The 12,289-nt window shown below is 44.1% G+C and overlaps 1 pseudogene; it reads right to left on the reverse strand.

Annotated features, from left to right (window-relative positions):
* LOC121329821 overlaps positions 1–10,913 on the reverse strand; it is a 36,956-nt pseudogene extending 26,043 nt beyond the window's left edge.
* Positions 10,914–12,289: the final 1,376 nt, after the last annotated feature.

Raw genomic sequence — 12,289 nt, forward strand, 5'->3', positions numbered from 1 at the left:
TCTGGAGTGAGCTCTCCACGGGGGAGGCCCCTCGTTTAGGAGTGAGCTCTCCACGGGAAGGGTCCTTGATCTGGAGTGAGCTCTCCACGGGGGAGGCCCCTCGTTTAGGAGTGAGCTCTCCACGGGGGAGGCTCCTCGTTTAGGAGTGAGCTCTCCACGGGGGAGGCCCCTCGTTTAGGAGTGAGCTCTCCGTTCCTCGTTTAGGAGTGAGCTCTCCATGGGGGAGGCCCCTCGTTTAGGAGTGAGCTCTCCACGGGGGAGGCCCCTCGTTTAGGAGTGAGCTCTCCACGGGGGAGGCTCCTCGTTTAGGAGTGAGCTCTCCACGGGGGAGGCTCCTTGATCTGGAGTGAGCTCTCCATGGGGGAGGCTCCTCGTTTAGGAGTGAGCTCTCCACGGGGGAGGCTCCTCGTTTAGGAGTGAGCTCTCCACGGGGGAGGCTCCTCGTTTAGGAGTGAGCTCTCCACGGGGGAGGCTCCTCGTTTAGGAGTGAGCTCTCCACGGGGGAGGCTCCTCGTTTAGGAGTGAGCTCTCCACGGGGGAGGCTCTCCACGGGGGAGGCCCCTCGTTTAGGAGTGAGCTCTCCACGGGGGAGGCTCCTTGATCTGGAGTGAGCTCTCCATGGGGGAGGCTCCTCGTTTAGGAGTGAGCTCTCCACGGGGGAGGCCCCTCGTTTAGGAGTGAGCTCTCCACGGGGGAGGCCCCTCGTTTAGGAGTGAGCTCTCCACGGGGGAGGCCCCTCGTTTAGGAGTGAGCTCTCCACGGGGGAGGCTCCTTGGGTATTGATGGGGCTAATGTACCATTCCAAGTGAACAATCAGCTGCTTGGGGTTGTGTGGATTGCTGTTCTCCACAGAGTCTAAACAAAATCAATCAATGAACACAAATCCAAGCAGCTACTACTTCATTCGTTTCACATGAAATGGTCATTAGGCCCGACCAATGACCCTGACCTGATCGTCAGCCCCAGATTTCTGTGGAGAGCTCATTCTGACGAATCACTTTGTGCAGCGCTGTTAAATAACTGACAAATAAAAGTCATCCCCCGCACCACACTGTGATTGAACGTTTACTACACGTTACAGTGCACTATCAATTTGGCTGGGATCTACAAAATATGTAAAAAGATGAAACCCAATACAACACCTACTTCAACACTTACTCAACTCAGCTGCAACAGCACACAGTTAGAGTCTACAGTTATTAACAGCAGTACATCAAAGTGACTCGGTGTTGCTGTGGCACAGAATTCGTCATGTGCCACAGAACTAAAAATAAAAGGCAGTCCGTCGGTTCTTAAATAATCTATTTAATAAAATGCATTCCAGGGGACAAACCAAGAACAGGTAACTGTAAACATCACCTTACGACGGTTTGGCTTCCAATTATAAATTCCTGAGGAAAAAAATTTAATAATTGCTGCCAACAGATCAGAACTGACAAGACTACACATCCCTGCCACTCATTTTAAAAACCGTTTTAAAATGTATTTACTGATTGATTCAGGCACTCACTATCACACTGTAAAGCTGGATGCTGCTGCCAAATATATAAAGCTTTTTTTTGTTGTTCATACAAGAACATGATATACAGTTGTATGTCTTAATCTGATCACGCTTAAATGCAAGGTCCACTTGATGCATTGCTCTGTAGTCAGCAAGTAAAGAGGGTCTGTTTGTGACGAGACACTCTACCACCTAAAACCGTCCCACGACCCGCCCGGGGGTCCCGGCCCCTAGTTTGAGAAACACTCAATGCGGCTGACCCCTGTTCTTGTGCTTCAAGAAGTACCTGTTCATACTGCTGTGTGTGAAGCTCTCACACCGGTCGTTACATTAGCGAAGTGCAAAACAAATGACGTAAGATCAGCAAGAATAGAACTTAAAAAAAAAAAAAAAAATTTTAGGAGATGATGAGTGCTGTAGATCAAAGGCAGTCTGCAACAAACAGGATGGTTTGCCCCCACTAGACGCGTGTGTAACTATATACCTGTCAGTATAATGATCCTCACAAGCACCCATTAAGGGAGGCAGGAACACACAAGTTTAACTCAGAGGGTCAATTTACAAAAGCAAGCTTTTTTAAAATGTTATTTGTGCACTGAACACATCGTAACATCATTTAGCTATTAAAAAAAGGATCATGAATCATTTCTATAAAGCTTAATTTGGAGCAGGAGGAGCAGCCTTATTACTACCATGTTATAACAGTTTGGGGATTTGAGCCCGCTGGTCATCCAGCTCCTGGAAGAAAGCAGTTTTTTGGTGTGGAGTACCTCCCTTTACTTTGTCATGCTCTGGAGAAATGATCTAGAGCTGGGACGTCCAATCACAGTCCCGGAGAGCCATTAATTTCCAGGTATAGCAGGTAGAATTATACAATTAACTACTTCGGGGTCTGGATGGAGGTTTGTTTGGTTCAATTAAACAATTTAGAACAGGGTTGGAACAAAGACAAGGGCTGGAAGGACCAACTTTGGCCACTCCTGATGTAGAAACAATCATTGTCACTCAAGTTGCTAAGCACTCTCGCTCACACACACACAGATACACTGGAACTGCAAACTGTCTGCAGCTCAAGTGAGAGCCTTTTAAACCTTGCAATAACACAACGTAGTAAATAATGCTCCCTCACATTAGATCCAGATGCAAAAGGCATCTGGTGCCTTTGGAAGAATGTGGTTTTGAAAAGGCTGAGAATTTCAGGATTATGCATCAAAATGCTCAATAAATGAATGTAGCATAAATTTTGGACACAGGTAATGTACTGATTTATTAATGCGAGCAGTGTTTTTTCTATTTCATTTCAGAAATTGTGTTTTATTTTTTTAAAGGCAGTTACAAAAAAGAAAAAACACCTTCATGCGCTCACGATCATAAAAACATTGAGACGAAAGCTGAATCGCCTTCGTTAACGGCAACCAGGATTTGAGCTGCGGTCTGTACACCTGGGCTGCCATGTGCTAAAGAAGCATCCTAGGAATCAACGTGCCCAAAGAACTGCTGCCGATTCTGCCCGGCCTGGCTTGCATTACAGCTGTGAATCACATCCTGTTTGTATCCCTGCCGGTGCGTGCTGTAAAAGAGCTTCTGTAGAGTCCCGAACGCATTCCACACACGGACAGACAGACAGACCTGGCTTCTATCAGAACATGTGCAGATTATACTGGGAGCTCTGCAGGGCTTCCTCTTTCAATTGTGTACTGTAACAACTATGATGATCATCATCATCATCATCAAACAGGATTACATTGTACTGGGTTTTATATTTGTAATTTGTACATGGCTGCATATTTGTAAACCACTACCCAAAAAGTTACCAAGCATCTTTACATGCTGTGTATATATATTTATAAACTGAAGAAAGGGACTTTACAGGCACGTTAAAACTGAAGGTTTGCTCCAAGTTGTTCAAAGCGCTTTTTAGAGTTGGTTGCCAAGATTAAAATCGTTACTGCAAAATGTCTGGCCACAAAACAGGGTTTGTTGTAAAATACTGCATGAACCCATCTAGCAAAGGCAAGGTCTATTCCTCAGCAATCAAACTTGCAAATAAAACAAAACCAAGAGCATGCTCTCTTATAGAGTGGGAAACAATGTAGCAGAGGGCTAACTACAGAAAGGCTTTGAATACAGACAAGTGACCTCAGCCTTATACAGATGCAGTGCAAAAAAAAAGAAAGTCACATTTTATAAATACTTGGCCATATTTCCAAAGCATTTCCTCCAATCTTTTTTTTTTTTTTTTTTTTTAAAAAGAGAAAGAAAAAATGTCAATGTTACATGACAAGAAACAAACTGTTTGGTGCTAGTTTTGCAAACATATAATAGAACAAAAAAACCCAAAATAGGAATTCATTAAAGACTGGAGTAAATGCTTTAGAAAACGTGGCCCATTGTCCTGTACTGCATTAAGATTAGTACCCTGGCTTTGCAAGAGTGTGAACAACTAATGTCACCATCTATCTAATTGTGGCAATGCTTATTCAGCTAAACAATACTGATGCAGTTTAACAGCAAGCTAACAGAGCGATTGACATGCTGAACTATCCGTTCTGATTTCTGAGGAACCACACACCCCTTCAGTGCTTCCTGGTTGCAGACAGCGCGTTCTGTCAACTGTAGCCGTTCCCGGAGTATACTATTCAGAGAAGCATGAAAACTTCCTGTTTCTGCAACTTCCAGGAGCTACAGCAGTGAGTGAAAACCTGGCTCAATATTCTCAGAGGGGAAAAAGTCAAAGGACATCGAGGACTTTTACCTGTAAAAGCTTGCATTGCAATAAGATACGTTTTCATCTAAGGAGCCATGGTAACTTGCATCACAACCTCAAAACATCTCTCCAGGAGGAACACAGAAAAAACAAGCGATCACGATCCAACCCCACGCTCTCACATTTACCTCTCAAGAGACTGCGGGTCGTGATAAATAAGCTGGATGTGAATAAAGGAAAAAGAGTCTTCTTGTTTTAATCACTTGCGGCCCTGCACTCATTTCTCACTGCTGTTCCTCTTTTGTAGGCTTGGAACAGAGTCAGTGAAACTGAATCAAGTCTTTTTTTTTTTTTTTTTTTTTTTTAAATGGAAACCTAGATACAAATCCAGTGCTGTAATTAAACCCGCTGTTGCATCCTGTTTAATTAGGACAGGGTTGGAACAAAAAAGAAAACAGGATTACTAAAGAATCCACAAGACCAAAGCAGGTGTGCCTGGCAGTGAATGAATTAGTCATCAGTCACAAACTGACAGGTCTACAGCAGTTTAATGTTCTAGGCAGCGTTTTCTTAACTCAACATTAACCCAGATAATGTGGACACCTCATTAAACTGCAGTACATCACAAACACAGTGGGGAGAGGGCAGTGATAAAGCTGACTACTTAGATCTTATTTCTATCTCTGTATAAAACTTCTGCCCTGGTCTGGGGAAGACAAGCTAACAATCCCAGGTAAACAGACCAAATCCTTTGCATTTTTTATTTATTTATTAAGATCCCATTCTTAGCTCACAGCAATCAGAAAGGCTCAATAAAAATAACATAGATTTTAGAAATACTTTGTAGAGACTCTGGTAGAAGTCAGAACCAAGCAGAGGTCGTCAGAACTTCATGGTCATGGTTTCATTTTAGTAGCCTTGGTTAATAAAATAAACTCCTGGGTTTAAACGGCTGAAGATGCTGGACCCTGTGGAGTTCGGTTCTGTTTATGCACGGAGCAGACAGGACCAGTCAAGCAGCCACTGAACTAATTGCAGACCTGACCTCGTTTCCAGCTGATCGGAGTAACAGACTGCCCTTGTTGCCCGATGAACACAAATCAACAGCGTTTTTATTGCAAAGCCGCAACCAAGTTTCTAAAAAAAGAAAAGCAAAAACACACTCAACAAGCAGAGCAGTGCTGCTCTCCTGCCCTTACTAGAAACAGTCTTTAAAGAAGAATGCCTACAACCTCCTTGGGCTCAGGGCCCAAAAAGAAAGAGGTTTGGCAGCAAAACAATAACGTCTGAAATCGAGGAGAATGGAACCAAAGGCAAGAGAGAAAAAGCACGCCCACAGACTGGGACCTCTCATCCACGTGCACGACTAACAGATAATAACGCAGCACCACTGCAGTGTGGGGTTTCTGAAGAAGACAGGAAAATAATCTTGAGGGGCACATCTCCCCCCACCCCGCTGCCCCTCCAACACACGCGTACGAGTCTTGCTGTTAAAACATACAGCTCTGGGCACAAGGTGTCCCAGCTGTGGTAAACAAGAAGAGGTTTGTTTTGTTTTCACCTTGGCCCAAAAGCAAAACAGAGTTGGTTTTATAGGATCAATGCAAGACAGATGCTACCACTTTAATCTGCATTCAAATTACTCGCTTGCTCTATCACTTTCAGCAGTGGAAGGTTATAAGGTGATTAATGAAGCCACTGCTCAGGATGACACACTGACAGTGGTCACTTATGCTCACTGTGTTTTTTGGGGGTTTTTTGCTTCCGTTTAAACCTTCAGACCTGCAGACCCTTTCTTTCCTGTATATTAAAGTAGCCTGCTACAGTAAGTGCTAGGAAATCTGTGCACCCTGCCCGCCTCCGCCTGGCTAAATCTGCCTCACGACAAAATAAAGCGGACTGACTTTTGCTTTCTTTTCAGTGGGGAAACTGTTAGAAATGCCCCAATAAACCTTCCTGTGATCCGAAGCTTTCAGACACGTACACAGCAGGCAGAACCAGAACAGTGCGGGCGGTTAGTGTCACGTACAGATCCAGAACAGTGCGGGCGGTTAGTGTCACGTACAGATCCAGAACGGTGCGGGCGGTTAGTGTCACGTACAGATCCAGAACGGTGCGGGCGGTTAGTGTCACGTACAGATCCAGAACGGTGCGGGCGGTTAGTGTCACGTACAGATCCAGAACGGTGCGGGCGGTTAGTGTCACGTACAGACCCAGAACAGTGCGGGCGGTTAGTGCCACGTACAGATCCAGAACGGTGCGGGCGGTTAGTGTCACGTACAGATCCAGAACGGTGCGGGCGGTTAGTGATCCAGAACGGTGCGGGCGGTACAGACCCAGAACAGTGCGGGCGGTTAGTGTCACGTACAGATCCAGAACAGTGCGGGCGGTTAGTGCACGTACAGTACAGACCCAGAACAGTGCGGGCGGTTAGTGTCACGTACAGATCCAGAACAGTGCGGGCGGTTAGTGTCACGTACAGATCCAGAACAGTGCGGGCGGTTAGTGTCACGTACAGATCCAGAACAGTGCGGGCGGTTAGTGTCACGTACAGATCCAGAACGGTGCGGGCGGTTAGTGTCACGTACAGATCCAGAACGGTGCGGGCGGTTAGTGCCACGTACAGATCCAGAACGGTGCGGGCGGTTAGTGTCACGTACAGATCCAGAACGGTGCGGGCGGTTAGTGTCACGTACAGATCCAGAACAGTGCGGGCGGTTAGTGCCACGTACAGACCCAGAACGGTGCGGGCGGTTAGTGTCACGTACAGATCCAGAACAGTGCGGGCGGTTAGTGTCACGTACAGACCCAGAACAGTGCGGGCGGTTAGTGTCACGTACAGATCCAGAACAGTGCGGGCGGTTAGTGCCACGTACAGACCCAGAACAGTGCGGGCGGTTAGTGTCACGTACAGTACAGACGTACAGACCCAGAACAGTGCGGGCGGTTAGTGTAAAGTACAGATCCAGAACGGTGCGGGCGGTTAGTGTCACGTACAGATCCAGAACGGTGCGGGCGGTTAGTGTCACGTACAGATCCAGAACGGTGCAGGCGGTTAGTGTAAAGTACAGCCCCTTTCTTTCTTCACTGTGCTCCCAATCCCTGACTTTACATTCATCTGCTTTATTTCCACCACATGAAAAAAGAATCAGCACATCTGTTCTACACCACATCAACTGCAAAAAAGTGAAGACGACAGTTCAGCGTATAGCGTATATAGCACACAAGCGTTGTGAAGCGATTCATGAAATGCTGCAGGCTGCATCAGGTTATGTTACTGCAATAAACTGAAGCTCCTGCAATGACTTATGTGACTTCAAGCCCCAATGAATATTTACAATGCATTGATCAAAATGACCATTTATTTATTTTGTATTTAAAAATGCATTTTGGACTGAACTGGAGGAGCAATTCACACTTACATACCAGCTGTCTTTTTTTTTTTTTATTCTGATGAATCCTCTGCTTGTAACTATTTAGATTTTGAAACATCAGACAACTGCTGAAGCAGCAAACTGTTTGCTTTTTGTTGTTGTTGTGTACGTGGTTCAGCGATGGAAATAAGACTTCAATTGCACACCAGCTTCTGCTAGGAGCTTGATCAGCCGCAGTGTGCAGGTAACAAGCTCAGGGGTGTCTTACTAAGCTCGTAGCAAAACGAGGCATGGATCACACTGCTATGCATTGGGAGTCATATTTCCATCCCTGGGGAGACCTATAGCCCCACTGGATTTCATAGCATCAGGGAATCCCCCTGGATTGCATCAGCAGCTTATTTTCTGGGGTGTTGAAATCCAGGGGATTCCCGAAAGCTGCCAATACACTGAAATGAACAGGTAGTTGATCCTCAGATCTGCTAATCTGCAGCTTTGTAGACCCCACTGCTACACACCTCCGAAGGCGGGTGGCAGCTCCCTCTGTACAATTCAGGACAGGCCTCTGACATCACAGGAACACAAACCCAGCTCTGGTCTACCTGCTATTGCAGTCACAGTAACAGTTGGCTGCCTTAGGAATGTCTGAAGGAATGTTCAGCTTTGCAAGTCAAGTTGCCCTCCTCAGGGCTAGGAATGGTACAGTTCAGTCACGGCATTATTTGAATAGAAGAGTACACGTTGCTAATGTACTATGCCTGTTTTTGTATTATTAAAATAGCTATTAAAAAAGTGAACTTGCATGGTGTATTATATATATTTCAATAGAAGACTTATTGCACTGAATGCATGAAGTCAAATGGGTGTTGCTGGTGATGTCTTCAATTACTGTATATACAACTGTTCACATTTTGTGGTGGTAGAAATATCACATATCATATATACGCATATTTATTTATATATATATATATATTAAACACGAAACAAGATTACAAGTTTACATTTTATTCACGTCGACATCAGTAAGTACACAGTGTACTTATTGATCTCGACATGAACAAATCATTTCAGTAGAGTATATATTTTAAGCATGTATAACCGATCCTCGCTGACACTGTGAAACATTTTAAAAGTCTTCTCTACCTTAATACATTTCTGGTAAACTACAACTTTCTTCAAAGCAGCTGGGAGCTGAACGGACTGCATTTAGACAGTAGATCGTGACATAGCTGTGCGACCTACACCATATAGCGCGGCGGCCGTGGAACAGTATATACACCGACACCATCACGACCTATCAGTCGCGACAGTGTCTACATAACACACACACACACAATATATAACCAATGCAACCCCAACCACAAATAACACTGATGCATATACGTTCACCAAAAGTAGCAACACTAGTTTCACACAAAATACAAAGGCGCTGCCTTCCGTAATAACATTTTGACAACAGACAAGTCTGCTCTTATTATTAGACTAGTGATTTTACTTTTTCGTATACTGTTGCAACGTAGACTTTATTATTAATTATTATTATTATTATTATTATTATTTACAGAAATAGTTGAAGAATGACCCTTAACTAACAAGTGAGTCGGCATTACCGCTGCGTTGTGGTTTTTATAGTATTCTTACCTTTCGGAGGGCTGGCACGAAAAGGCCTCTCCATTTGTGCCTGTTTTCTTCGCTGGAGAAGTCGTAGATTTGCTGCGGCTGCATGGCTGCTGGTCTAGCGGCTCGTCGCGTTCCCCTGGCCGGACTGTCCGCATCGGCCCCTGCGCTGGTCTCCTCCGCGGCTGGGTCAATCAGTCAGTCACTCCCGAGATTTAAAAAAAAAGGCGTACAACCAAACGAAGCCAGCAAAAAAAAATTAAAAACACAAGCGGCATCACAATTTAACCGAACAAAATAATGCTGTTGTTGTTTTTAATAATTTATAAATAAAATAAAACTCAAAAAAAAAAAGTTACTTTGTAATAAGTGTATACCCCTCAGGGTTCAATAACAACAAAATAAAAATCCGTACAGAAAAAAAAATAATAAAGACGGCACGCAACGACAGAGACTCCCCTCTTTAAAATAGCACCAAAAGCAAGAATAATTAAGTTCCTGGGTTGTTGTTGTGTTGTGGTTTAATTTGTTGCGATATCCGCACTTCTTGTTAATATAGCAGCGACCGCTTGGTTTCCTTCTCCCCCACGCTGCGGCTGGATAGCGAACACCCAATAACAGGACTGATAGAGGGGAGCGCCAGTCCTTCCCTCCCGAGAAAACACTCGATCAGCGGATCCCAGATCCTTCCCTCCCGAGAAAACACTCGATCAGCGGATCCCAGATCCTGCGTGGACGGCCGCTTGCTGTTCTCTCTTTGCAAAGACAACAAACACGACCGGGACTAGTCGTAGTAGTAGTACGACAGGATGCGCAAGCATAGTCCGGGCACCGGCGTCTCAAGCAGTCGCACACAGTAAAACAGTATTTGATTGTATTGGTGGTGCCGCGGGATATTCTGCAATCAGTCCATTTCAATCTCAATTGCAAAAAGCAAGCGTGGATTCCTCAGCTGCTTCTTAAAATGGATTTCTGTGACTCTGCAAACGCCACGCCGATCTCGCTCTCTCAGGCAAGCAGGGTGATTTATTTATCATCCGGTTACGGTGTTGGCATTGGTGTTGTTGTTGTTGTTATTGTTATTATTATTATTATTCTACTGTTCTACAACACGCATTACTTCCTGTCTGCTGGTCCGGGTCCCTCTGTGAAGAAATCCCTGTTGCTCACTTGCTCGCTTCGTGAGTCTTGCGTCTGTGTGTGTGCGTCACAGCAGCAGCGTGCTCCGGGGGGAGGGAATGGGATTGCTATTCTAGTATGTCAGGGTGATCACACAGACCCCCTCCCCTCCTCCTCTCAGTCTTCAGCTGCGCTTACCCAGATGATACAGTCTGGCTTGGGTGGGAATCGGGTTTAAGGTTACTTGCCATATTTTCAGAGCGTTTATTTTCCTTCATTCATTAATAAGCTCCAGTTTATTGCAAAGGGGATAATTATTTCAAGTGCATGAGATAAACACTGGCCGGGGCAATGTTGTTTTTTTACCGGGAGACGAGACGAGTGAGGTGTTGTTTTGTAATTTAGTAAACAAACAAAAACAGCCGCATTCAGAAAGGCAATGCCTCGGAGATCGAGGTTCTTCAATGCATCGTTAAACACTGTCTATAGGAGGCGTCTCCAGCCTGCTGTATGAAACGCTGTCAGTTTCACGTTCAAGGTCAATTCGTGGTCATTTGAGTTCAAGTTGAAATCAACACGCTTCACCAACCCTAACCCATACGATCACTGTCAAGACATAGTGTACCGAGCCTGTAAACAGACAGTATGGAATAAAGAACCTTGCTGAGAATTCCTGCAGTGGAAATGTTGGGTTGAAACTCCGTACCCGTTACTAGAGACTGACAGAGTGACCACTGACCAGCCTCTCTCGTACCCAGATCCCTTCATGCTGTCTGTGGAACTTATTGAGCAACTTCTACACACACCCACCCACACACACACACTGTTCATAATGAGCAGTTATATAATAGATCATTACAGAGTATATATAATGGTGTAAATAAGGAAACCATTTCTTAAATCCGGAGTCTACTCAAGTGTATTTATTTATGTATTTATTTATTTAGTATCTGTTTGGGTTAACTGCCTGGCACTGTCCCGAGTTAGTGGCTTTGCCTGTTAAAAATACTTAAAAAAAAAAAAAAAAAAAAAAAAAAAAAAAAAAAAAACACAAAAAAAACACTCGAACAAAATAATATTCTGGCGTTGAATGAATCATCTGTGACAAAAAAAAACCCCCAAAGCACGAATTATTATTTCATTCAGTACCATGACTCATTTAAAAAAAAAAAGACCTTTAAAAATAAATAAATAAATCAAACAGCAGGGAAGCATTGTATGTATGTCCTCCACTATTAATAGCTCGTACTATCCCACATGTTTTATAATCGTGTGAAAAGCATCCTGCCCAGTGCGTGTGGGTGCACGGCGGAGAGAGCGGTTTCGGATATGCCTATATATAATTAGTCATCGTCAATAATCATCGGTTAAATAAGCAAGTGTAACTGTAGCGCATGTCTACAGTGAGCCAGCCAGGCAGGCTATAGTTACGTGTGTCCATTTTGAAACACTGCCCCCATAGGGACAAGTCTTTCCAATTGAGTTCGTTATGCAAGCACACACGGCCTGTTTCCCATTTCAATGTGTACAACACTTCTTGTAATTTAACAATAAAACGAATGAAAACACAGTTTTTTTAATTTTCAAAGTAAATATCGACGGTATTGGGTTACTCATTTTAAACAGCCAGCCCCATCTTAAACTAGAACTCTTTTTACACGATTGAAAAAAACGACGTATAGCTTTTATAAAACAAATACAAATGGAGACAGTATAACAGTGCTTTTAAAAACATGATAATGTGTTTGTGTCCCCTGCAGACGTATTTGAATTGGACCGATGGTAACAATTAATAAGAGTCTCTCTAAATACATTGTATGTACAAAGCAATTACTATCAAACATTCAGTCAACTCGTACACAGTTCAATTGTACCTCTTTAAAAATCAAAAGAACACAAACCTGGAAGAACACACGTTTCAGTGGGGAAGAAAAAAAAACACCCGTTTATTTAAATTTATACAATCTCATT

The sequence above is a fragment of the Polyodon spathula genome, chromosome 17 (assembly GCF_017654505.1).
Source record: "Polyodon spathula isolate WHYD16114869_AA chromosome 17, ASM1765450v1, whole genome shotgun sequence".
NCBI lineage: Eukaryota > Metazoa > Chordata > Actinopteri > Acipenseriformes > Polyodontidae > Polyodon > Polyodon spathula.